Source organism: Sorex fumeus, unplaced genomic scaffold, assembly GCF_029834395.1.
Source record: "Sorex fumeus unplaced genomic scaffold, SorFum_2.1 ptg000061l, whole genome shotgun sequence".
NCBI classification, from domain to species: domain Eukaryota; kingdom Metazoa; phylum Chordata; class Mammalia; order Eulipotyphla; family Soricidae; genus Sorex; species Sorex fumeus.
The window spans coordinates 22,020,361-22,047,529 of record NW_026606118.1 but is presented as its reverse complement, the minus strand read 5'-3'; the positions used below and the strand labels follow the sequence as shown (position 1 = coordinate 22,047,529).

At 38.7% G+C, this 27,169-nt stretch overlaps 1 protein-coding gene across 2 annotated transcripts in view; it reads left to right on the top strand.

The window, feature by feature from the left end:
- Nucleotides 1–27,169, top strand: part of AIG1 (androgen induced 1) — a 297,078-nt gene that overhangs the window by 859 nt on the left and 269,050 nt on the right. The window lies entirely within an intron of this gene.

Genomic DNA, 27,169 nt, shown 5'->3' with positions numbered 1-27,169 from the left:
GCCTAATAAAGTCTTCTTTGCTCGCCTTCTGTCCATTGTCAACATCTCTCCCCACCCACCCCCTCATTCCCCCCAAGTGACAGGGGAGAGAGCATTTCCAAGTGCATTCCCATTGTGATTTTACACTCTGCTGGTTTTCCCAGTGTGATTTTACACTCCGAGTGTTTGCATAAGCAGCTCCTCCATTGGCACACAATAGCCTTGGCAGTTGAAGTTGTTTTTCATTTGCTCTTAAAAAAAACAGCATCTTCACTTCTGGCACTAAAAGAACCAAAGACTCAAAATCAGTCACATGTGCCCAAAAGTCCAGTAATGACTCGGGACTTCAGGGTGAAAGGTGGGTGATTAACTTAGACAAAGCCAAACAAACTGAAAGGTGATCCAGTCTGGTTAAAGGACTAAAACAAAAGCACCAGTTCAAGGACTGAGGAAAGGAAATGTAGCAGCCATTTCTGGGATGGGCAAATTGCCAGGATCAAAAACAGGGTTGGCAACACAAGACACAAGCAAGATGATAATCTCTAGTGTTGACCCTCCCCATGTTGGTGGAAACTAGGTATCATATAACTGAGTTTGAATATCTCCAAAGGCTTAGGATCCCTCAGAGAAATACCATCAGAGGGATTTTCCTTAGAAATACCACCTTAGATTTGTATTATGTTAGATGCTTTTAAAGAGGATCCTAAGCCTCCCAGCAGTCTCCAAATGGCATATGTGCCCTAAAGCATGCCTGACTTCCCAGGAAATGGAGTGTTTCGAGGGATTCCATGCTCAGATCCTCAACTTCTGCTTCTTTTGTTGAAACTGATCTGCCTCTCAGCATGGCTAGTGCCTGCCAGATCTTCCTCCCCATTCACCCAACGCATTAGTACATGACAAGACTCTGTGCAGTACTGATTTGTTCCTTTAAGCAGTCAGAAAACACAAGAAAACACATATTTGCCCTAAGACTAGCTTCCATTGTGATCGAAAAATTAAGTCAGACTTGTTTTGACAGCAAGTCTTACTGACATGATGGACTTGTCAATGAGGATTGACTCTGCCAATTCAGTTTTATACTTTTCCCATAGATTGAATGAGCTCAATCCACAGTCCTGAGGGTCTGATAAATATATTTCAGAGCCTTAGAAAGTTTATCCCTTTATCTAGGTTATCTCTAGCTCTGACCTGTTGTTTATGGATTTGCTAGTGCGGGCACCAGTATCGTCTCTACTGTGAGACTTGTTACTTGTTACATATCGAATATGCCACGGGGTTATCTACTCATGTCAAAAGTGGCTATATGTTACTTTAAAATAGGTGCGTTTATTTGGAGTGTTCTTTAGTATCCCGTTTGGATCACCCCTTCATTCCATTGCTCAGTTGGCTCTCACTTAGATCTGGCCTACTTCGGTATTACTAAGGAGCAGCACTGAGGTAAAACATGGGTGGACATCCCTCCCGAACCATGGAAACTATTCAGTGTTTCCAGAAGCACCTTTTTGCTATAGGTGCTGATACAGTTTGGGTAGAGCAGAGGGGAGGGAATAGAGGGTGAGAAAGGTAGAAATTTAAGATTTAAGTGAACACATGAGTGATGGCTATGCCTCACATTGACATTACTTATATATTCTCAAGATCTCAAGAAAAAGTATACCTCTCATAATCTTTGACATGAAACTGTAGTAGAATCAATTTGTCTCTGCTGAAATTCATTCAGTTTATATTTATATCGTGTTTGATTATGTTTGCCTTTTAAAATATCACACTAAACACGACAAGTTGACTTTTGCTGGCCTGTATTTCAGGTCATATATTCAGATTTGAAACTTTCACTTTGTTTCATATTTGACTTTATATTTTGTTTAAAAAAAAAGAGCTTTGCATCAACTACTTTAAAAATTTGAACATTTAGTAACAGTATTGTGACTTTCGATTGAAATATAAAAATTCTCTTTAGCCAAGAGTTCTAATGAGAAAGTATTTCTAAAAGATATTCATAAATGCATGTAAAGTGATTTTTCTTAAATCAGAGACTTGGGATCTTTAAAGCTTAAGCATCATACAGCTGTTAAAACAACCAACCTGTCAATCCTAAATAGTAGCATGACTAGATTAGGCCACTATAATTTATCCATTTATCTTGTTTTTGTATGCAAATGTGTGTAAAAAAAGCAGTAAAGTTTATTTTTTTTTTGTGCCTTGGACAGTTTTAATAATTCAAAGCTTGTTAAGTCAATTTTGAGATCACTACCCCCTTTTTGGCCTACAATGATTGAAAAGTAGCAGGGTATGGCAAATATCTGATATATCATATGTATGCTATATCCTGGTGATTCCATGTTCCATGACATCAGTCTACCAGAATATAGGCCAGGAATTGCCATGCTACATGGACTCAGGAACAGATGGTTATGTGGCAGTGACCATTCCAGATCTGTCCCTATTTTTCTCTGAGTAGGAGTATCATCCCACTGGAATCAGAGCTCATGGTTAAAAACTGAAACACAAGTTATTGCTCTCAGCAATCTAACACTGTTTTTCTCCAGCTCTTCTCTTCTTAGCAGTGCACAATTTTAAGGAACTACAGTGTTTCAGGGAAATTCAAGTTAATTGAAATGGAAGTATCTGCATGGTGGGCAGAGTACAGCACCCTCCACCATATCCATATCGAAATTCCTGGGACTTGCCTCTATGATTCAGAGCAAAAAGGAATTGGCGAATAGCTCATCTGAAAGTGAGGCAATTGAATAATGAAATGGACTTGCATCTTTGTATGATTACAGAGGCTCTGTGAAGGGGAGGGATACAGGGAAGATGTGAGTTGTAAGGAGATGTGACTGCAGAGATGTGATATTGTTGGCTTTGAAGATGGAAGAAGTGGCCACGAGCCAAGGAATGTGGGAGGTATCTAAAAGCTGGAAAGAGCAAGAAAACTGTCCACTAAATCTTCCAGAAGAAACATATTCCTATTGATACCTTGGTTTTAGCCTTGTGGACCCATTTTGGACTCGCGTCTATTAGAATAAATAAATAAATAATAATAAAGGCCCTCCCGTTGATCGTCGATTTGCTCGAGCGGGCCCAGTAACGTCTCCATTGGAGACTTTGTTGTTACTGTGTCTGGCATATTGAATACGTCACGGGGAGCTTGCCAGGCCCTGCCGTGCGGGTGAGATACTCTCGGTAGCTCCCGGGCTCTCCGAGAGGGGTGGAGGAATCGAACTCGGGTCGGCCATGTTGGCCGCTTGTAAGGCGAACGCCCTACCGCTGTGCTATCACTCCAGTCTATTAGAATAAAAAATAATAAATTCATGTTATTTAAGCCATTGGATTTATGGTAATTTGTTGCAACAGCAAGAGAAAATGAGTATGCTTAACTTTCTCCTCTGACCTACTGGTGAAAAACCTTGTTTCTATATTTATTCGGTAACTCAACTACTTTTTTACATTAAGATAACGGGTTAATTTTTGTTTTAACCAAAATACGGGTTTTGAGGATACTTCATCCCTGGATTCATGCATGGGGGACATGTAACAATAGGCAAAATGAGAATCTAAGAATCTATAAAAATGCACAGCACTGGAAAATCTAGGTCTCTTTTTTACTGTGAAGTATTTTTAAAAGCTATCATTATGCAATATGGCTTGCCAGGAGAAGGAATACTGGAAATAAGCTGGAAAGAAAGAAAATTTAAATTACCGGATGTTCAAATATTTCCTTGACTGACATTTACAGTAGATGAGTGTTCTTGAAATGAGTTAGATGTTAGCTGGGTCATAGAAATTTCTACCCCCTCCCCCAAGCCCTCCCTCCCAATTAAAATAAGGAGTGCATGAAACCACGATTATATGTGAGCATGGACTGATAGTCATTAGAACATCAAGATGTATTAAGAGGAAAGAGTAGGATATTTTAGGTGAGATGGTCATGAAGTAAGAATCTGATGCCAGGTATAGTTCAACAATAGAAACCCCCAAGTTAATATGGGCCTGGAGCAAGAATTCACTTATTCAGAAATTAAAGAATGATTCCCCAAAATATGTAATAATTGCTTCAAAGAATGAAAATGAGGGATAAGAACAAAACTAGCACAAAAATATTAAATGAAAAGGGCAATTGTATGTGAATGACTCAAAATAGTGCTGAGTATAATAGAGGAATAGTAAGCATTTGGATAAATGGAAACTTCCTCTTTCCAAAATCTCAATGATAACCCTCTTGTCCTTTTCTTTTTTCAATGTGTAAAACAGTAGTGATTTTAAAAAACATATCTAGAACTTCATTCTGATGTATATAATAGACTCTGGACTGGAGCGATAGCACAGCAAGTAGGGCATTTGCCTTGCACGCGGTTGACCTGGGTTCGATTCCTTTGTCCCTCTCGGAGAGCTCGGCAAGCTGTCCATAGTATCATGCTGGCACGGAAGAGCCTAGAAAGCTCCCCGTGGTATATTTGATATGCCAAAAACAGTAACAAGTCTCACAATGGAGATGTTACTGGTTTCGAGCAAATCCATGAACAACAGGACAGTGCTACAGAGCTATAGTTGACGCTAATATGTCAGAATCAGCATATTGAAAGACATGAACTGAACATTTATTATTAGAAGATAAGTTAATAGGGGCTTGGAGACAGTAAGTAGGATACTCGCTCTACACATGGCCCACCCAGATTTGATCCCCTGTACCCCATATGGTCCCCAGAACCCCACTAGGAATGATATCTGAGCACAGAACTAGGGATAAGCCCTGAGCACAGTCAGATGTGACTCCTAAAATTTAAAAACAAAAACAAAAATGGAAAATAGTTATACTTGATTTAAAATGTACTCTTATTTAAAGATGGAAATAGAACAATGACAGTCTCATTGGCTCTTGTACTTTTCATCATGTCATTGAACTCTTCTATTCCCACTTCAGTGACTTTTAGTACTTTCTTGGGCAGAGTATTATTTAGACACATCCTAAAGTGTGGTCTGAGGTTCCCAAAGTGTGGTCTGAGGTTAGCATGAATGACCTGATCTGGGAGTCACTAAGAAATGTGGAACTGTTTTGGATTATGTATTCATTAGGATGTATGGAAAGTATAATTAACTAATGTAAATTCTGGTACCTCAGTAGCACTGTCCTCCCGTTGTTCATCGATTTGTTCAAGCAGGCCCATTAACGTCTGTATTGTGAGACTTGTTGTTACTGTGTTTGGCATATCGGATACATCACGGGTAGCTTGTCAGGCTTTGCTGTGCGGGCGAGATTCTCTCGGAAGCTTGCCGGGCTCTCTGAGAGGGGCAGAGGAATCGAACCCTGCTTGGCTGGGCTGCCTGCGTGCAAGGCAAATGCCTTACCGCTGTGCTATCGCTCCAGCCCCAGTACCTCGACAAAAAATGGTAAATAAGATTCACATGTAACAAACAAGAAACAAACAAAAAAGTTAAAAAGAAATTTGCAACTTCTCCATACTTTCTGAATCAGAGGCTACACTTTAATAAGGTGATTTTTTGGTACTAATTCTGGTTTGACAAATTCTGCTCTAGCCACACTGTTTTAGTCTTGTAATCTGACATAGTTTAGGGGACACAGCCTCAATATATTAAGTCTGTCTGCACTATCCAAAGCATAGACATCTCAAAATATAATTAATATGATGTTTACAGTAACAACAAAGTCTCCAATGGAGACGTTACTGGGCCCGCTCGAGCAAATCGACGATCAACGGGAGGGCCTTTACCTTTACCTTTACTGTGACACAATTAGAAATGCGAAAGAAATATTTTTAAGAAGATGATATATCTGTGTATTTATTAGGCTGCTAGGATAGGTTGTTTCGTGCTATGGAGAAACAAATTTAGTTAATCTTCAGGGCAACCAAGGTTAAAAAGAAGATACTCTTGGTTGCATTATTTTGTAGTCCCAGGAGGCTTAACCCTTAAGAAGGAAAAGTACCATTCTTCCCTGACAACAATTTTTCAAGATTATTTATCACTTAGTCCCAAAAGAGACATTGGAAGCATTTAATTAAAATTGAAAGTGGATATTGCTATTGCTTTGTATTGCTTTTTAGCAGAATACACAGAAATATTCTTATACTTAATGTTTGTTATATTATTATTTTATGACAACCAAAGCTAAGGAAGGTCTTATATATTTTTTCTGGGTGAAGGCACTTTTTGGTGGAGTCTTAAAGTAATATAATCTGGGTACCTACTTATTTTTTTAATCTAAGTCTATATTTCAAAAGAACTTAAGAAATTCACAGTGGGAGCAAGATAAATAAGGGCTCAGATGTAGAAACGCTTTGGGGGTTCAAAGTACAGGAAATGGCCAGGCATACCTGAAGCATGTATTTTTTTTGCTGTTAACCCTGCTAAGAATTTTTGACATTTAAGAAAATGTTTAAAGGGCCAAAAAAAATGCAACTATGCTACATAATGGATTGTAATTCATCTTATATTTACTTATATATGTAAAATATGATCTTCACTCTAGCTAATGACTTAAATAGGTAATGTACTATCTTGAGAAGAGATTCTGTATATCATTATGTGACTGTAGTCTTTTGTTTGCCAATTTAAACCACAGGGTGCCCCGGGAAGGATTCATTGAGTACTTGGTGAATAAAATAAAGTATTTTTTTTCCTTATGAAAAGAAGGGAAAGCTGCATTTTTGGGAATTGGGTAGAAATCAGAGTTGAGCTGAAAATATGCACATGAAATTTAGGAATTAATGATAATTTTTCCATATCTAGGGGGAAATTGAGTATAATAATTTGTATAGAATTCTTTTCACCTTCTTTGAAAGTATTTCTTTTGGGTCAGACATGCAATAGATGCCTGGTTTGTCAGAATGGAGGAAATAGCTGATGATATGATCACTCATTCCCTTTCTTAGTTGCAACTGTTATTGAAATTATAGAAAGTCATCTGACCACTAGTTGAGGTCACTTCTTTTCCCATCCCTGCCGTGCTGTGCCCTAAGTCTGGTATACCATTTAGCAAAATTGGTAGCTGCTCTTGAGGGTTTTCATTTGTTTCTCTGTGTTCCCCTGAAATGTCCTATGTTTGTGTGGAAGCATGAACAATAGTATAATTTTCCATATTGAATCAGATATTCTTGTGATTCAAGCATGCTTGGAAATATCTTCCTGCTAAGGATTCCATAACAACATAGCTTTTTGTGTGTGTATTTAGCAGTCTGTGGTTAGACAGTTAAAAGGCCCATTTTTTACCTTCACTGTATTCTCCCAGAGTACATGGAGCATAGAAATTTCTGAACACTGCAGATGCCTTGATCAGATTCATTGTGGAGAAGAGAAAAGATAAGGAATAGAGCTACTTCATAGACTTCATCGAGACCAGCTAATTAAGGAAAACAGAAGATGGATTAGGGAATAGTTTAGAAGGATGGAGAACATATTTGCATGAATAGGGGTCCAAAATTGATGCCTCTCTGTGCCTCTGGATCTTGCCCTGTAGCACATCTCCAGACCAGACCAGAACCATCGTGCATTTACAGCAAAAATAATGTTATGTTCAATCTTCAGAAACAGGATGTGTCCATTTCAGTACTTAAAAAGCATGGAATTCTAAAAAATCAGTTATGTTCTATTCCCTTCACAAACGCTTATGTTTAGACCTGGAAGGCTAGAATATGGCCTAGAATATGTAGCACAGGCAGAATTATAGAATGGAATAGAATACAGAGTGATACAAATATGATATAAGAAGCCATAGGGGAGACAGTATATTCTCTCTCCCTAATTTTTGATGTTTCTTAGCATTTTAGTGTTTCAAGATTTATTTACTTCATACTTAAGAAACATCTGCAAACACAGAAGTACAGTTAGAATGCAGATATTTGTATATAAATACGTATGGTCATGAATGTACAACTCTGTCTAAGTCATTTCAGAACAATTGTCTTTATAAAATTATTTTTAAGTAGTAGAGAAAATATATATGCAGAGATATGCTGATATTTTTGTATTTCTGTTTTTAGTCTCATAATCGTTTATGAAGCAAAAGGTCAATATATGTACTTAAGTTCATATAGATTTATTTTCTGATTCACATATACAAAATTCACTTTTAGTGTAAAGTTCTATGCTTTTGACAAAAATATGGAATCATACCACCACCACCATAATCATTTTAAAATGCCCCTTTTAGTGCCCTAGTGTGATCAGGCCCTATTCTGAATCATAACTGCTGATGCTTTTGCACTTCCTGTAATTTTGTGCTTATCCTAAAAAAAGAATGTAAGGCATATGGTATATACCATTGGGCTTTGACTGTCAGTTTTGTTCAAGTTCTGTGTATTGATTGTTTGTTCAACTTTATTGCTAGGTTATAGTCTTACTATGAACGCACTACAGCCTATAGACCCATTCTCAAGGTGAAATATATTTGAGTGTTCACAGTTTGGGCTGGTTCTGGCAAAAACCTCCTGCAAACATTTTTGTACGAGTTTTTATATGAGCATGAGTTTCGATTTGTATGGGATAGGATCCAGTAGTGGGATTGCTTGGTTATATGACAAGTAGGTGTTTAGCTTCGCCGAAAGGAACTTCTTTCCAGAGTGGATGTGTCATGTAGCACCACTCCTGCCAAGGTCTGCGAGTTCCATTTGCTCTGTGTCCTTGCATATGCCTGGCATTTATCAGCTTTTCTATTTCAGCAATTCTAGTAGGTGTATAGTTACAACTCATTGTGGTTTTGGTTTACATTCTCCTCCTGTGGCAAAGCATTGTTTCTTTACTCTTGATCTCACACACCTTCTTTATGAAGTATCTGTTTACACCTTTTTGTTCATTTGAAGGAATTAGGTGGTTTTCTTATTTAAGCATGAAGAATTTTTCTGTCTCTTGAATAAAAGTTCTTTTTCTTGGACTGAGGCAGTTGCTCAACAGGCTCGAGAACGTGCTTTGCATGCTGAAGACCTTGTTTCAAGTCCTGACATCTCTTTTTTTTTTTCCTTTTTGGGTCATACCCAGCGATGCTCAGGGGTTGCTCCTGACTCTGGTTGGCCTTGTGCATGGCAAATGCCCTACCCTCTGTACTATCCTCCAGCCCCTTCAAGTCCTGACATCTCATAGCTCTCTATACCTCAAGGAGTCACCCGCTGCCCCCAGCACCAGGGAGGAAGTAACCCCTGAACACCCAAAATTTGTACCCTAGATTTGTTTTTTGTTGGTCAAATATGAAATTTGAAGCATTTTCTTTTTGTCAGCAGCATAGCAGCATATCCATTCATTTTTCTTAGTAGTGACTTTTGCTAAGTACAGATTGTTATTTTGATAGATGACATCATGCTAATCTTTCCTCTCTCTTTTTGGGGGGTTTTCTGGGTGGGATGGTGTGAGGAGCATATTCAAGGTGGTGCATATTCACGGTGGTGATCGAGGTTTGCTCTTGGCTCTGTACTCAGGGATCACTTTAGTGGTGCTGGGGAATCATATGTGGTGCTGTGGATTGAACCCTGGTTTGCTGGGGGCAAGGTGAACGCATACCTGCTATACTGTCACTCTAGTCCCTAATTAACATTTCCTCTGTGCCCTTTTTTTTTCTTTTTGGGTCACACCCGGCAATGCACAGGGCTTACTCCTGGTTCTGCACTCAGGAATTACTCCTGATGGTGCTCAGGGGACCAAATGGGATGCTGGGAATCGAACCTGGGTCAGCTGTGTGAAAGGCAAATGCCGTACCCACTGTGCTATAGCTCCAGCCCCCAGGACTGTGCTTTTGAGGCTTGACTAAGAACTTTTTCCTACCACAGGGTCACAGTGCTTTTCTTCTGTTTTCTTGTTGAGGTTTTTGAGTTTTAGGATTTCCATTTTGGTCTCTAATTCCCGACAAGTCGCTTCCCACCCCCCACCCTGATCCACACAAAGAAAGCATGGAATTGAATCCTTCCCAAACATTTTTGTATGTGAATATATGCCTTTTGTTTATTTGGACAGTGGCCTCTTCCATGGTTTTCGGGGGCCCAGGAACCACTCCTCATGGTCCTGAGCCCAACTCGGTGGGCTTTTTTGATCCTGTGCTTGATCCTGTGTACCACTGAGGTTCAGTGGTGTTGGGGGCCTTCCTAGCAATGTACTCAAGGTGCCACGTGGTGCAGAGGTCGGACTCTGGGCCTCACGCCTGCAGAGCATGCATTCCAGCCTTTTGAGCTCTCTGCCTCCAGCCTTTGTGCTCTTTCTTGTAGATGTGATTCTATCGCCATTAAATCATTAAATTCTTTTGCCTTTTATCAGAAAATATTTTAAGGCATTGTGGTTCTATTTTTAACTCTTCTACTCCACTGTTGTGACTGCTTCTTCACAACTACCAGCATTGTTATTTTAGCTCACTAGTAAGTCTACTTACTACTGCTTACTAGTAGAGGTCGTGTGAGTCCTCAAATTTGATTCATCCTCAAATGTGGTGAGATGATTTGAATTATTTTCCCCTGTTTATATTTTTGGAATTATCTTACTAGTCGCTGTAAATAGAGAGCAGAGAGATGGTGGAGGGAGTAGAGTGGATCCCCTCTGTGCTCGTGGTTAGCACTGCATTCTGCCACTGATGGTCTCTTCTCTATAGCACTGCTGGAGGTGACCTTGATGGCCGGTAATTTCATCTATTGTTTTTTTTCTCTCTTTTAATGCTGAACTTAAGAAAATGCTGGTCTCATTGCCGTTCATTTTTTGGCAAAATATCGAGTTGAATTGGCATTATTTCATTTTTTTCTGAAGTTTTTGGTGGCATTTATCAGAAAAAAAACACTGGGTATGCAGTTTTCTTTGTTGGAAAATTACAACTACAAATCAATTTTGTTGATTTCAATATGTAAGACTCTTCATATTATCTATTTATTTGTTATTTGAGGTGGATAAATTCCACACATCTATTTCAAGTAATTGGACCATTTCATTTAAGTTCACATTCCTTTCTTTCCTTTTTCTCTGGAAGGTTTGTAGTGTAATGATAACTGCATTTCAATCCTAATTTTGGTAACTGCATTTCAATTCTAATTAATACTATTTTGTGAAAAACATGGGTAAGGGTTTCTCAGTTTTATTGATTTTCACAGTTCAGCTTTTAATTTATTATTTTTCTTATTTTTTTTATTTTCAAATTTATTGATATTTGTTTTTTATTTGGGTTTACTTTATTTTTCTTTCTTTTTACTAGCTTCATATGTTGAAGCTTAGGGTATTACTTTACCAACATGAGCTTCTTCTTTTCCATATAAGCATTTAATGATAAATTGCTACATACTTCAGTAGCCACATCTTGCAAGTTTTAATGTTATTTTTTTCACTTTTACTTCATATAAAGTTTTTTATTTTTCACATTACAAATGTTTATTAAAATTATTTTAAAAATTAATTTTACATTCGTGACAAAATTTACACACACTAATAAACTCATTATTTACACCCCTACTCCAAAATTCTTTCTATCTTATAATGTAATATTTAGACATATATTGTTTATTGAGTCTCACTCATAAAGGAACGGGCAGAGGAACCCAGGTGCGTGGGTCTTGGGGCTGAGATCTCCAAGCCTGCTTGAATCAGGACTGGGCCTCCTCCACCCAGAACACCCATTTTCTAGTAGCTAGGCAGTCACACCCACAAACTGCCCCTGGTGGCGCCATGAAATCCCATCAAGGCCATGATCCAAAGACTATAAAACAAAGCTCCCAGAAGAGAGAGACCAGTCTTTTTCCCTTGAGCCGGGCTGTTTTCACTGGGGCCCCTCAGAGGGGGGAGGGTTGAGTTTCTCTTCCTGCCCCAAGCAGAGCCCCTGCAGCCAAAAACCTCTAAACCCAGCCACAGTCATGCACACGCTCAGACAAGACTCATTCATGAAGGAACTGGCAGAGAAACCCAGGTGTGCGGGTCCAGGGGCTAAGATCTCCAAGCCTACTCAGATTGGAACTGGGCCTCCTCCACCCAGATCCCCCATTTTCCAGTAGCTAGGCAGTCACACCCCACAAACTGCCCCCGGTGCCATGAAATCCCATCAATGGCCAAGATCCAGAGACATACAATAAAGCTCCCTGGAGGGCGTGGCTGCATGTGCAGCCGCTTGACCTCTTATGGTCTAGTTCTCCTCAGAGAACCCAACAAGCTACCAAGAGTATCCTGACCACACGGCAGAGCCTGGCAAGCTCCCGTGATGTATTCAGTATGCCAGAAACAGTAACATTGATGTGTCTCATTCCCCTGACCCTGAAAGAGCCTCCAATGTGGCACTGTTGGGAAGGACGAGTAAGGAGAGGCTGCTAAAACTTCAGGGCTAGGATGAATGCAGATGTTACTGGTGCCCACTTGAGCAAATCGACGAATAACAGGATGACAGTGATATAGTGATATTGTTTATTTACATTATAAACTTTTTATTTAAAATAATTCTAGTTTAATTCCATTATTATCAAAAGTTAGGGACAAACTATTAGGATTCAAGCATAATTCTGTTTCTCATTTATTTTTTTCCTATTTTGTGCCTTAGTTTCTATAGCAAAATCATACTAAATTCATACACATTTAAGAATGTTACACATGAATTATTCCTTTTATCAGTATAAAATATTTTCTTTTTTATTAATATCTTTTCTTTTATGAAATGATATTTATTTATTAATGTTCCTCAACTTTTCTTTTGATTAGTGATTGTACAATACATCTTTTCACATAATTTTGCCTTATGCTTATTTATATGCTTGAAGTGGATTTCTTACAGAAAAATATATTTATATAAATTTAAATTTCATTGTCTATATTTTGATAAATACTATTTACCTTTAATTGAATCATTGAAATGATTGAATTTGTCTGGCTTTTTGTTATTTTTTTATCTACCCCCCTTGCTACATCCTGTTTTCTCCTGCATTATTTGAATTTTTCAGTATTTCACTGAAGTGAAATTATTGGCTATTTAGACATGACTGTGCCTTTTATCTTTGAGTTCTGTCACCTAACTTTACACAGACGAAAATGAATAGTTTCCTTTTTGGGTAAAATAATACAAACCTTGAGACTTGTATACTATCCACCTTATGTAATAGTTGTCATATTTGTAACAGGCTGGAGCTATAGCACAGCGGGTAGGGCATCTGCCTTGCACGCAGCCAACATGGCCGACCCGAGTTCGATTCCTCCGCCCCTCTCGGAGAGAACAGCAAGCTACCGCGAGTATTCGATATGCCAGACACAGTAACAACAAAGTCTCCAATGGAGACGTTACTGGGCCCGCTCGAGCAAATCGATGATCAACGGGAGGGCCTTTACTTTACTTTACCTTTAGTATAACTCGAAATTTTCATAAGCAGTATTAGAATTTTCTGTGAAGTCAAATATTTTCAAAAACTTAATAAAAGGTATATAAACTCAATGAAGCTATTTAACCTTTCTCTTCCTCTTTCATTAATTTTGTGCATATATATCCCTCCAATATCTTTTTCTGGTAACACATTGTCTTAATTTTATCTGAGAGTGTTTGTGTTTTGCTTAGTTTGAGAGTTATTTTATTTTGATTTGTTCATCCAGTTGTTTTATCAGGCAGTCATCATCATTGGGTGCAGAACTCATGCCATTTTAGTGTGTTTCTGATGTCAGTGGAGTTTGTAAGAAATATTATGCTTTTAAAAGTCTTTCTAGCACTTACACCTTTCAGGGGTTACTCTGGGATTTGGGGGATGGTTTATGTGGCAATTGAGGCCTTGTGTCCTGTGTGTTTATTTTGTTTCTTGTACATCTAGGACATCTTTCAGTTTGTAAGATATTGCCCTTCGTAAAATATTACCCTTTTCAGCTCTCGTCTGTGTGATTTCTTCCATACTGTCCAGTTCTTAGATTCTTGGTTTTGTTCTTGGGTCCTCAGAGAATTGTGACCACCCAGGCTGTCACCCATTTCCACATGAGATGGGGTTGTATTCATACTGATGCAGACCACAGCATTTAATTTTTCTCAGCTCCACTGGCCAAAGGGATGAATTTTTCCTGGGACACTCAATGCACAGATAGTCATTTTCTATATATCTCCATAACGGGACCTAGAATCAGGGCAGGGCTTGAAGGAACTAAAAGGGAGTGAGGGCCTTTTGGCGTTGGATCTTTCTTGCCATCCCCAGTATACGGAAGTCAGTTCTTCGGCTGCAAAGAGACATTCCTCCTGGAATTTTTTCTGGCCATGTATGTTTCTTAATTTCAGGACTTAGGTTGCTACAATACCACATCTAGGGAAGAAAAGAAATTTAAAATCCCAGAATATAATAGTTAGGGATTTTTATTCAAGTTTTCACTTTAATTCCCAGTTTATCTACTATCTTCCTTCCCTCCCTTCCTCCCTCCCTCCCTCCTTCCCTTTCCTTCTCCCCCTCTCTCCTTCCTCTTTCCTCTCTTCTACCCTCCCTTCCTTCTACCCTCCCTTCCTTCCTTCCTTCCTTCCTTCCTTCCTTCCTTCCTTCCTTCCTTCCTTCCTTCCTTCCTTCCTTCCTTCCACACCCTTTGAACTACAAGGGAAGTATCTTAACTGTGTACTTTTCAGAATCCTCAGGTACTTGCTTTTTTCTTTTTATTATTATTCTAGTCAGAATTTTTAGTTGTGGTTGGGCTGGAGCGATAGCACAGCGGTAGGGCATTTGCCTTGCACGTGGCTGTCCTGGCCGAGCCAGGTTCGATTTCTCTGCCCCTCTCGGAGAGCCTGGCAAGCTACTGAGAGTATCTCGCCCACATGGCAAAGCCTGGCAAGCTACCCATGATGTATTCAATATGTCAAGCACAGTAACAAGAAGTCTCACAATGGAGATGTTACTGGGCCTGCTCGAACAAATCTATGAACAACGAGAGGACAGTGCTACAGTGCTAATTGTGGTTAGTGGAACTGGTAGCCTGCACTTAACTTTCTTTATCCTGATTAACACTGGAAGAATTTACATGTAATTTTAATATTTAGGATATTCTGTAAACATTTTTTCGTGCCATGATATATTCCTTCATAACATTGTTTAAAATGACTAAATTTATCCAGATGGGTGTTTATATGGACTGTTTCTTGGAGCACATGAATGGATAAATTTTTGCACATATTTGTGCTTATTGGTACAAATATTTAGATGCATAGTTCTGAACTAGTTTTCAAGACACTGTCTTTAAATTAACTAATGTTTATTCCTGTTTATTTAAGTATTTAAATTCTTAAATAAATATTTAAGTATTTATTTCTCTGAATTTCTGCTAAAACTGTGAATTGAACAGTAATGCCATAGATCACTCAAGGTACTTAAATCTTGCAATTTTCTGTCTGGTAAATACCTTGGAAATATTTCAACACATATCTCATAAATATGTGTGTCTAGTTGTCTTTGCCTCTGTGTTTATAAAACCCAGAGTTATGGGGCATATTTGCTGTGGCTCATAATTACTCAAGCCAAGTATGAATCTTTAGTTGCCTAGAGCATCCTAATTAGGACAGAATTAACATGACTGAAACGAACAAGAATAGCTTACTAAGTACAGTAGTAGTGGTTTTCCCTGTGCATACCATTCATCTTGCACTAAAATTATACTTTAGCTGAGTCACGAGTGATTTATTAGAGCCAATTAAAAATGTCAACATTAGGAGTCTAAAGAAAGTGTGTTCGCTACAACATTACACATCCTTTACTCTGCAGTTACATGTTTTTGCCTTTAAAAAAACACATGTGAACATAAGGATATATGTAGGGTGGGAGAATAATCTTTTCTGAATTGCTAAGGCATGTTTTCTATGTCAAAAACCATCATTTCTATACTAGCCAAAGTCCAGCACCCTCCCCCCCCATGCCACATTCAAACTGGATCATTTGAGTGACTTTAATGATGGAACCACGTAGGGGGATGTGTATGATAAAGAAAAATAACTTATGTTATTGAGTCCAGAGTTGTGGGGTGGCATTTGGATCAGGTTCTCACAGATGGCCTGATCCAGTGACCTTTGGTGCTTATTCAACTTGGAAGAACACTTCAGTGAGTGAGTGAACAAAGCAAATAGCCCAAGTGTCCTTTCTGCCTAGTTTCTTGGCAGCTCTCCTCTCAGTTAAGTCCCGATGAAGTCAGAATAGAAAAGCCTTTTAGTATGGCGCAAAAAATATATACCTTCCAAAATAATACAGAAAGCTGGCTGAATTTATATTTACCACCACAAATAGACTCAGAAGTATCTGGCTGGAAAAAAAAAGTCTCTGACAGATTTGCAGCTAAGTGTATATGTAAAAGAATATTCCTGTGTCACATGGTCTCATCGTGACTTTTAAACAAAATACACTGCCAATTTATTAGAAGATTATATACAACGTATTACATACCTATCAGGTAGAGGCTTTGTAGCCTCATGGATGAGAGTTTGGGTTTAGGATTATGTATGAATTTGAATTCCAGACTTTCCATTAACCAATTGTCAGGCTTTGGATATACTTGTTACCTTTTCTAATGTCTAGTTTTTGTTTGGTTTGTTTCCGAAATGGGGATGATAATATTCATTCCAAGGTATAGTGGTTTATAATAATAGTAATAATAATACCTTTCACAAGATATGAGAGAATTTGTTTGTTTTAGGAACATACCCAGCAGAGCTTGGAGTCCACACTTGATTTTATGTTCTGAGACTACAATTTCTTAAACCATCTCCCTTCCCTAAGAATATTAAATGAGGTTTTATACATATTAATTATATTACTGAATGCATTATATATTAGGTAAAAAGGTAAAGGTAAAGGTAAAGGCCCTCCCGTTGATCATCGATTTGCTCGAGCGGGCCCAGTAATGTCTCCATTGGAGACTTTGTTGTTACTGTGTTTGGCATATCAAATACGTCACGGGGAGCTTGCCAGGCTCTGCCGTGTGGGCGAGATACTCTCGGTAGCTTGCCGGGCTCTTCGAGAGGGGCGGAAGAATGGTACTTAGTAAATATTGTGCACTCTTTTCTATGGCTATATATATTCATGTGAATAGAAGCAAGAAAAACCATTTGTGAGGACTATGGTCATTTTGGGATTAAAATTATTATTTAACTGAGTATAGTGTTCAGAATGGACAGAGAGTTCATTGACCAAGTGCAGTCTCTGAAGTAAGACTTTATTGAGATTTTAGCTGACTTCTGCTTTGGACTGTTTCCTTGAGTTAGTCAATTACTTGCTTTGTTCTTAAGTTTCTTCATTTGGAAATTGTGGGCATGGAAATTACGCATCTACATACATCAATGGAAAGGGTGAAAGTTTATAGTAATGTAAGACATTTAGAATCTATAGCAAACCTGGTTCAAGTATCTGAGAGAAGAGTCCTATGAAATTGAGCTAGTAAAATTATTTTCAAATGTAATCTATAACCCTGATGTCTACTGTTCTAAAATCTGAGATAATTTTAGAAAGTAATTTTTTGCTTTCAATTCAGGTAAACATATCTGGGAAGATTTAAAAAAAAATCCAGGATGGTAGATCTGGGAGGCAGCCAAAAAATTGTCTGATTAGTGATTTTAAAGCCCAGAGCATAAATGAACAGGAAAGAGGGAAAGAACTAACAAAAGTGCATTGCATCCTGGGTGGTCTAATATTAAAAAAATAAAGTGTTGTAGTTTCCTCCTAATTGGAACAGACCGATTAGCAACAGTGCACATGGAAATTCAGTTTCTTTCATAGTCTTGCTACTGAAAGTCTTGCTTCATGCTCCCTTTACTGCTTGTCCGTCAGAGAGCCAACCATGAGAGCAGAGCAGAATACTTCCTTAGTAGAGCAAAAGTTTATTACTTGGAAAGTTACAGAGTACAACTAAAGAATGAGATAGAGTTGTATGTTAAAATTATTTGATCAAAGTTTTGGGACTAGACTAGCACCAAATAAAAGGGTGACTCAAGTCCATCTACTTATCTCTCTGTTGAAATACACCAGTCTTGCACAAATACTTTCATTTCCAGACTGAGTAAATAGGAAGATAAAACATTATTTGCAACCATTTGCTATTATTGCAAAACAAAGGAATTGAAATATCATCCTGAAAACTCACACAAAGCTCTCTGATGAAAATTACTTACAATGGGAAACAAAATCTTTTAGTAATCTATTCAGAATATTTAATCAAAAAACATGACACCCAAGAAGCAGGATAATGTCACAAAATGGGAAGAGAGAAATGAATGGCAACAGAATGACATAGAAGGGAGATGGACTGGTGAAGGTGAATTGCAGGACTGAAAATTCAGGAGTAAATTGCGTTTTCATACAGTAATATCAGTGAAATAAAATTAATGTAATGGCGGCAAATCAAATCAATATGGTACTGAGTATGCTAAAGGAATAGATCCAGAGTTCAGGACCAGAGAGTATAGATAATTAAGGCACTTCCCTTTTACACGATTCAGTCCCTGGCACCACATATAATCCCCTGAGCAGCCAGAGGAGTGACTTGGGCACAGAATCAGAACTAAGCCCAGTGCACTGCTGGATGTGGCCCCATCCCTGTCCCCCAACCCTCAGAAGAAGTCCCAAAATCAAAATAAAAGAAAGTAAAATAATTTAGTAAAGGTAAGAGATAAAAATAAGGAAATTTCAATAGTAATTGCTTGTTTATGGAGAACTATCACAATTGGGGCAGTAATATTAATCAAAGCAAAATTAAACAATATTTCCATTGTTAAGGGAGAAAAAGAAGGCCTGATTACAAGGACTGAAGAGGTTCATTGTCTTTCAGGTAAAGTAAGAAAGAAATGATCCATACCTGAACTTACACTTACAAAGTTTGTGGTTTAGAATAATAATTAATGCTCAAATCTCTTCACATGAAAAATAAGCATTTAAACAAATACCCTGCTAAAAAAATAAGACCCGAAATCCTCTGGTTCACCTAAATTTGGCATCTACAATCGGAATCAAAGAAAGTAACAGCAACAAAGAATTTTGAGGAGAAAATGATGGGATCTAAAATTTTATCCTCAGGTGATGGGTGTGGTGTTGGAATTTGGTGCCCGGCAAACCTTCATTAACATTGTAAATCACAGAACCACAACCAATAATTTTTAAATAAAAATTTTATTTGGGGGGCTGGAGTGATTTGGTAGGGTGCTTGGCTTGCTATGCAGCTGACCAGGGTTCTGTCCCCTTCGTGAGCACTGCCAGGACTAATATCTGAGTGCAGACCCAGGAGTAACCTCTGAATATTTCTGGGTGTGGCCTCTCCCCAAAATAAATTTTTTTAATTTGGGGGCTAGAGCAGTAATACAGCAGGCAGGGTACTTGCCTTGTATCTAGCCAACCTGGGTTTGATCCCCAGCACCCCATTTAGTCCTCCAAGCCTGCCAGGAGTGATCCTTGAGTAAAGACCCAGGGGGAAGCCTAGAGTATAGCTGAATGTTGCTCCAAAACAAATTAAAAAAAAACACAAACATTTATTCTTGAGATGAGATAATTGACATGTATTATCAGTTGTTAAGGTTTTAGGAAACACCACCCCTATTTACCTCTCATTATTTATTCTATTTTAACTTCTTTTTAATTAAAATGATCAAAATAAATGATTAAGGTTAATTTATTATTAATTTAAAATATCAAATTAATGAAGTACTCAAGGTATAAAATTTTGTTTGTCCATGAAATGAATGAAATAGAGGATGAAGTCAAAATAGTCCGCTAGTATTCTCATGTTCCAAAGGTGAATGATTCAATTGAAAACAAAAGTTACTAAAGCAGACTAATCACAAATCTAGTTGAGTATCTCTCTATCTGTCTCTATATTGCAATATTATTTTCTTCATTTAAGCTAAATAGAATTTATCTTGCCAAATACTTTCTAGTGGAGATACTGTTATAGTAAGTATATTTAAAAGATTTGTAGCTATCACCTGAAATTAGTAATCTTATCCATATGTACTTGTGCTGCTCCTGTGGAAATATCCTTTATGAATATCAACTAATATGCTTAAATAGACAAAATTACCTTTTGTAGATTATGAGTATACTACTATAACAGCTGGTATCTTTCAGAGATTAAATTCCAACTTTAATTAGGCCTTTACAATGATAAATTAAAAAATTATCAAGCACTGTGATTTACAAAGTTATTCATTGTTGAGTTTTAGACATACACTATTGCAGCACCAAACCCACAACCAGTGTCAACTTCCCTTCACCAATGTTCCCAGACTTCCTCTCATATCCTCCTCTCCCCCCGACCTTTTCCATCCTGTCCTCTTGACAGGCACCTTTCTTTTTGTTTTTTAAATTTTATTTTACTTTAATGAATCACTGTGAGATACAGTTACAGACTTAAAAACTTGCATGATTATATTTCGGTCATACAATGTTTGAGTACCCATCCCTTCACCCATGCCCATTCTCCATCACCATTGTTTCCTGTATCCCTCCCGCCACCTCCACTCTTCCCCACCCCTCCATCCCTCCACCCCCCACCTTCCACCTCTGTGGCAGGCACATTCCCTCTTTCTCTCTCTCTCCTTCTTGGTTTGCAATACAGGTACTAAGTGGCCATCATGTTTGGTCCATAGTCTACTTTCAGCACACATCTACCATCCCGAGCAAACCCTCCAACCATCATTTACTTAGTGGTCCCTTCTCCATCCCAGCTGGATAGGCACCTTTCTAAGTTTAGGTCTCTTGATTTCAGTTTTATAGACTCCGTGGTTTGGGTATTTGGCCTTATTATTCCTTAACACCACCTTTGTACCTGACTCCTCTGACCTGGCCCCCGTTGCTTCTCATCTGTGTTCTTGTCCTCTCTTCCACTCTCTTTCCTTCTCCCTATACTTTGGGGTAAATATTGATCTGGGCATTCCCCCCTTTAAAACATTGCATTCTCTCATCCAGTTATTCTAAATACCATGTATAAGTGATATCATCCTGGGTTTATCCTTTTTCTGGCTTACTTCATTTAACATGAAGTCTTCCAGTTCCATCCATGTTGCCACAAATTGCATGATTTCATCATTCCTTACTGCTGTATAGTATTCCACTGAGTATATATACCACATCTTCATGATTCACTTATTTGTCATCAGACATCTAGGTTGATTTGAAATCTTATTCTCAATACAAGTACTTAGTGCTGCCACTGTATTGTACTGTTATACTGAGTGCTATGGTATTGAGTGCTGCGATGGGTAATGGTGTACATACATTCTTTGAATGAATGTTTTCCTGTTCTGAGGATAGATACTTGAAAGTGGAGTGGCTGGGTTATATAGGAACTCAATTCTGAGTTTACTGAGTACCCTCCATACTGTCTTCCAAAGGAGTTTGACTGGACAACATTCCCACGAGCAGTTGATGAGGGTTCCTTCTTCACATCCCCACCAATAGAGATTGTTCTTAGTATTTTTGATATGTGCATTCGCAATGAAAATTTTTAAATACCTCATCCTGCCTGACTCTCCTTTACTCTTTTTTTCTTTTTGGGTCACATCCAGCGATTCTCAGGGGTTACCCCTGGCTTTGCACTCAGGAATTACTCCTGGTGATGCTCAGGGGACCATATGGGATGCTGAGAATCAAACCTGGGTCATCCGCGTGCAAGGCAAACACCCTATGTGCTGTTCTATTGCTCCAACCCCGCCCCTTTATTCTTAAACTATGATTTCAAATAGCATATAATTGAAAAAAAAGGAACCTTATATTATTCTTACAGTAAATAAGGCTTAACCTTAGGACAATGTAAATTCTCTTGGACTGGATTTCACTTTTGCGATGCTGTTATGAACTATCAATACTGTCCAATTAACATTAAATTATTGATTTAGATACAGTAATTACTATACATACTAATCATTGGTACATGATTTATCTTCAAAATAATAATAACAACAAATAATAATATAGTCTGTGTAGATGTAGACCTCTATCAGAAATAAGTTATATGTTAATAGGAGCATGTCATAGAAACTGAAATACATTTGCAACTATTTTATTCCCATATTCCACTTTCACTGAGGGCAACTAGTATTATAATTTGAATGATTTTTTCTTCTAATGCATTTAGTCCTTCCATATATTCACACAAGTTAAACTCATAATTTTCCTCTAATAAACACATACAAGCCACTTTTCTTTTGCTGCAGAAACCACTATGATATCACTTAATTTGCTATTCAGTGAATTACCTACAGTGACCTTAGGTTTAAATAGAAAAGGGACAACACTATCAGAAGATCAGAATTGTAAAGAAACTGTGTGTTGTTTTTCTTCAAAGTGAATGCATGTCAGCTGTCACCTCCGTGGTATGTGGCCCACCTGGGGCCTATCCTATTGTGTTGTAGTGAGAGAATTTCTCAAAGATTCTGCTGTAGCCCTTTCTCAGTCCTCAGACCTCCCTCCCACCTCATTTACTCTTTTTTTTTATTTTAGCAGATTCTGTGCTCTATTATTTACAAACACACATACCCTTCACTATTATATACCTTTCCTTTGGCCTCCAATCTTAATAACCTAGAAAATCTGAGATTTTGACTACCTGCCTGATCAAGTCTGCCCTTTCACACTTGAGCATACTAAAGAAAGTCACTGGAGCATGTTGCTAGATTTTTGAGACCATAGATGTCACATGGGTTGTACCTATTGACCAACTGACTCATCCATTGAATCTCTTATCTTCCTGTGTGCCTCTTTCACCTACTTTTCTCTATCTGCAAAGCCTGGACATTCCTTTCTGGTCCTCTCAGGGAACTCTTAATTTTATTGACCAAAGAGCATAATGACTTTTTTTTAAATTAAAAAAATTAATTGAAAAACCAAACTAAGTGGAAGAAACTTCTGTATTCTTCCATCAACTTGAACAATCTTCCTTCATCTGACATTGTCCTTCACATTCCCTCTTGTTACGGTGGGTGAGCTCTTACATAGTTTTACAGACAGCCCTTTTGCAAGTGCATTGGATTCCATAGCCTGTTGCCTACTAGAATATTCCATTACTAGTAACTTTTGGGGATTAGCAGAATTTTTATTTGCATCATTTCCTGCAGTTTTCTACAAATGATAGTTCATTTATTTGAAATTGATTAAAAAGACAAGCAATTTGTTTTAGTAGGACAGCGACAATATTCATTGCATGATGAAAATGATTTATATCTACTTGCAAAATTTCCAAAGAGTAAAGATTAATCCTCATATTGACTCAAGTTTATAATTCAGAAAATTTTAGCAAAGCAATTTTTTGTTTAAAAAAAATCAGCTTTTACTCAGTGTTAGGAATAGTAATTGCACGTTCATTGGTTGCATTGAAGGTGGCCTCTCTTGTTTTTTGGTTAACTTTATAAAATTATATGTTAATTTTATTAATTAATTGGGGTATAATATTATATTTATACATTTCTTCACTTATACATAAGAATAAAAATTAAGCTGACATTCAATTGGGAATAAAAGAGAAGTATATATAAGAAAATTCTACATATTAGCATATGTAAGTATACTTAAGTATATGTAAGACAATTCTACAATTTAAAGATGGCCTCTCTTGTTTTTAATTAAGAATTGTAAATGTGTAGGAAACTGTAAGAATCAAGAAAAAATGTCAGACTTGCTCAATGATTATAGCAGGTTGCAGAATATAATCGTTTTCTTACATATCAGCACTGAGAAAATGGAACTTGAAGTTAAAAATAAAATGCTATTGACATTAGGATCCCTCAAAATGTAATACCTAGATATAAGGTATTATATAAGTTAAACCCATAATTTTCCTCTAGTAAACCCATAATTTTCTTTTGGCTATATAACAAAATATGTATAGCTCCTGCATGAGAAAAATTACAAAACTGATTAAAATCTAAGAAAATCAAACTCAAAAAATATTATATTTCACTAATAGGAAAAATCGAGGTAGAACTGTCAAGATGTCAGTTCCGCCTAACTTGATCTGTTTTTCATGCAATACCAATTAAAATCCCAGGAAGTTACTTTGCTAGTATGGACACACTGACTGTGAAATTGGTGATTACCCAGAATAGCCACACTGCTGAAAATTACCAACACGGGGGCCAGTAGTGATCTCTGCAGAGCCAGGAGTAAGCCCTGAGCACAACTGGGTGTGCCCCCAAAACAAAACAAAACAAAACAGAAATTACCTACACACATTCTGACACAATCCCAAAGTTGGAATATTAATATTGCCTGACTTTGAAACTTATCAAGCTACAGTACTAACGGCAATGTGGTACTGAAAAATAAATAGATATCAGACCAATAAAAGAGTAAAGAAAGCCTAAAAATATCAAAGTATATGAAGAAAAGTGATTTTTGTAAAAGAATAAAAGCAATTCAAATAATAGTCTTAAACCAGAATCAGAAAGATGGTACAGTAGGTAGGGGGCTTGTCTTGCATGCGGCCAACCTGGGTTTGATCCCTGGCACCTCATATAATCCCCTGAGCATCAGCTGAGTTCTGAGACAGGAGTAAGTCTTGAGCAAAACCAGGCATGGCCCAATAGTGAACAAGCAAAAATGGCATAAACAAATGGGTCTGGAACAACCAGACCTCTTCATGCAAAAATGAATCTAGACAATGATAACCCTTTCACAAAAATTCAAAATGAATTACACCTCTAAGTTGTAATTCACTTAATCACTTAATCACTTAACTTCCCGTTAGTCGTCGATTTGCTCGAGCGGGCGCCAGTAACGTCTCCATTTGTCCCTGTCGCGTGCTAGTGTAGCCCAATGGCATCTCTTCGCTCCGGGAACATGGAGGGCCTCAAACCGATCGTTCATGACCTTGACAAAGAAGTCTGACCATCTGGTAGGTGGGCGGCCACGCGGTCTCTTGACATCCCGTGGAATCCAATCAGTAACAGCTCTAGTCCAGCGGTCGTCTTTAAATCTCATTACGTGACCAGCCCATCTGATTTTCGACACCTTGGCAAATGAGACAGCGTCCCTGATCCTTGATCGTCGACGGATGTCAGAACTCCGGATTCGTTCTCTCATTTGAGTGAAACGTGATATTCCAAGCATAGCTCTTTCTATTCTTCTTTGGGAGACCTGAATGGCGTTCTCATCTTGTTTGCGTAGGGCCCAGGTCTCTGAGGCATATGTTAATGCAGGAAGAACAGTGGAATCAAAGAGATGTGCCCGGAGCCGGAGGTTCTTCGTCCTCTTAGCTATTTCTTCGACGTTCTTGAAGGCGTTCCAAGCCGCTCTCTTCCTCCTGCGCAGCTCGGGTGCCAGGTCATTTGTCATGTTGACCTCTCGACCTAGGTACACATAGCTGTTGCATTCGGAGATGGTCGTTCCATTGAGAGCGAATGGGGCGTCAGGAACAAGGCTATTTCTCATAAACATTGTCTTCGTAAGATTCAGCTGTAGTCCTACCTTTCCACACTCACGGTCAAAGTCGGCCAGCATTTGTGCCGCTTGGATGATGTTTGGTGTTATTAAAACAATGTCATCAGCAAAGTGGAGGTGGTGTAGTTGCCGACCATCTATCTTCACTCCCATTCCTTCCCATTCCAGTCGTCGCATGATGTTCTCGAGGGTGGCACTGAAGAGTTTTGGTGAAATGGTATCACCCTGCCGCACCCCTCTCTTGACATCAACGATCACTTCTTTGTAGAATGGTGAGATCCTGGTAGTGAATCCGCAATACAGCTCACGGAGGATCCTGATGTATTGGGCTTGTATGCCCTGATTGGCTAGGGCTTCAATGACCGCTTCCGTCTCAACAGAATCAAAGGCCTTCTTTAAATCAATGAACGTTAAGCAGAGCGGCATCTTGAACTCCCGAGAAACCTCAATGAGTTTGGTTATCGTGTGGATATGGTCGATGGTGCTGAATCCTTTGCGGAACCCTGCTTGCTCACATGGTTGTCCTTCATCTAGTGTTCTGCCAATCCTATTCAGGATGACTCGAGTGAACAACTTGTAGATGACAGACAATAGGCAGATCGGGCGATAGTTGCCAATGTCATGGATGTCTCCCTTCTTGAACAGTAGTACGGTCCTGCTGGTTTTCCATTGAGATGGAACCTTGCATTCAGACAGGTAGCGAGTGAAGAGCCGAGCCAGTGTATTGATGAGTACTGACGGCAGGTTCTTCAGGTGTTCAGGTCTGACCTTGTCTGGGCCGGGTGCTGTTTGCTTCTTTACTGACGAAATGGCGTGTCGGATTTCGGAAGGGAGAACATTGGGAACGACATACCCATCCTGTGGAATTTGGTATGTCGGCAAGTGGACATGGCTATCGAAGAGATTTGAGTAGAAGTCATGGATAATCTTCTCCATTGCCGTTCTGGAGGATGTGATGGATCCATCAGGACGTCGGAGGGCAGTCATCTTGGTCTTATAGTTGGCGAAGGACAGGCGGGCGTTACGAATACTTTTCCCGGCTTCTGCCGCATCTACCAGTACTTCTGCTCTTCTCTCTTTGAGGTCTTCCTTGATCACATCTCTGCACTGCTTTGCAAGCTCGGACGTTAGCTTGCGGTTGCCTGAGGCATGCGCCAAACCACGCTGGCGAATTAGCTCAAGAGTTTTCGAAGATAGGCGACTTTTTGTGGCTATCTCTCTCTTGGCGTTCCTTGCACATTCATGGAGGTGCTGAACCAGTCGATCGTATTCCTCGTCAATGTTGTCAACAATGGCATCTTCCCATGTTGCCGCAATAGTACCAAAGAGTTCCCAGTTGGTGGTCGTTCTGGGAGTTCTCTTTTTGAACTTTGCAGCCCTTTCTCCCCGCTCTGTGAAGTAGAATTTTGCACGAAGGAGACGGTGGTCCGATCCCGTTCGAAATTTTGGGACAACAGCGACATCAGTCAGGCAAAACTGTCGATTGAATATGATGTGGTCTATTTCGTTGTGGAATCGTCCACCGGGAGACTCCCATGTCCATCGTTTAGATTCTGCCTTCTGGAACTGTGAGTTACCATGAATGGTCTTGGTCGACATGATGAACTCAGACAGTCTCTCACCCTGTTCGTTCCATTCTAGGCCATGGGTTCCGATGTGAAGTTCTTCAGCTGATCTTCTCGGTCCTATCTTGGCATTAAAATCACCCACAATGATCTTGTAGAAGGTGTGGTCTTCTTTATAGAATTTCTCTAGCTCCATGTAGAACTTCTCGATTTCTCTTTCATCATAATGAGATGTTGGTGCGTAGACAACGAAGATAGAAACTGCAGGCAGTGAGCCACATCTATTCAAATGTAAACGTCCGATTCGGGTTGTTA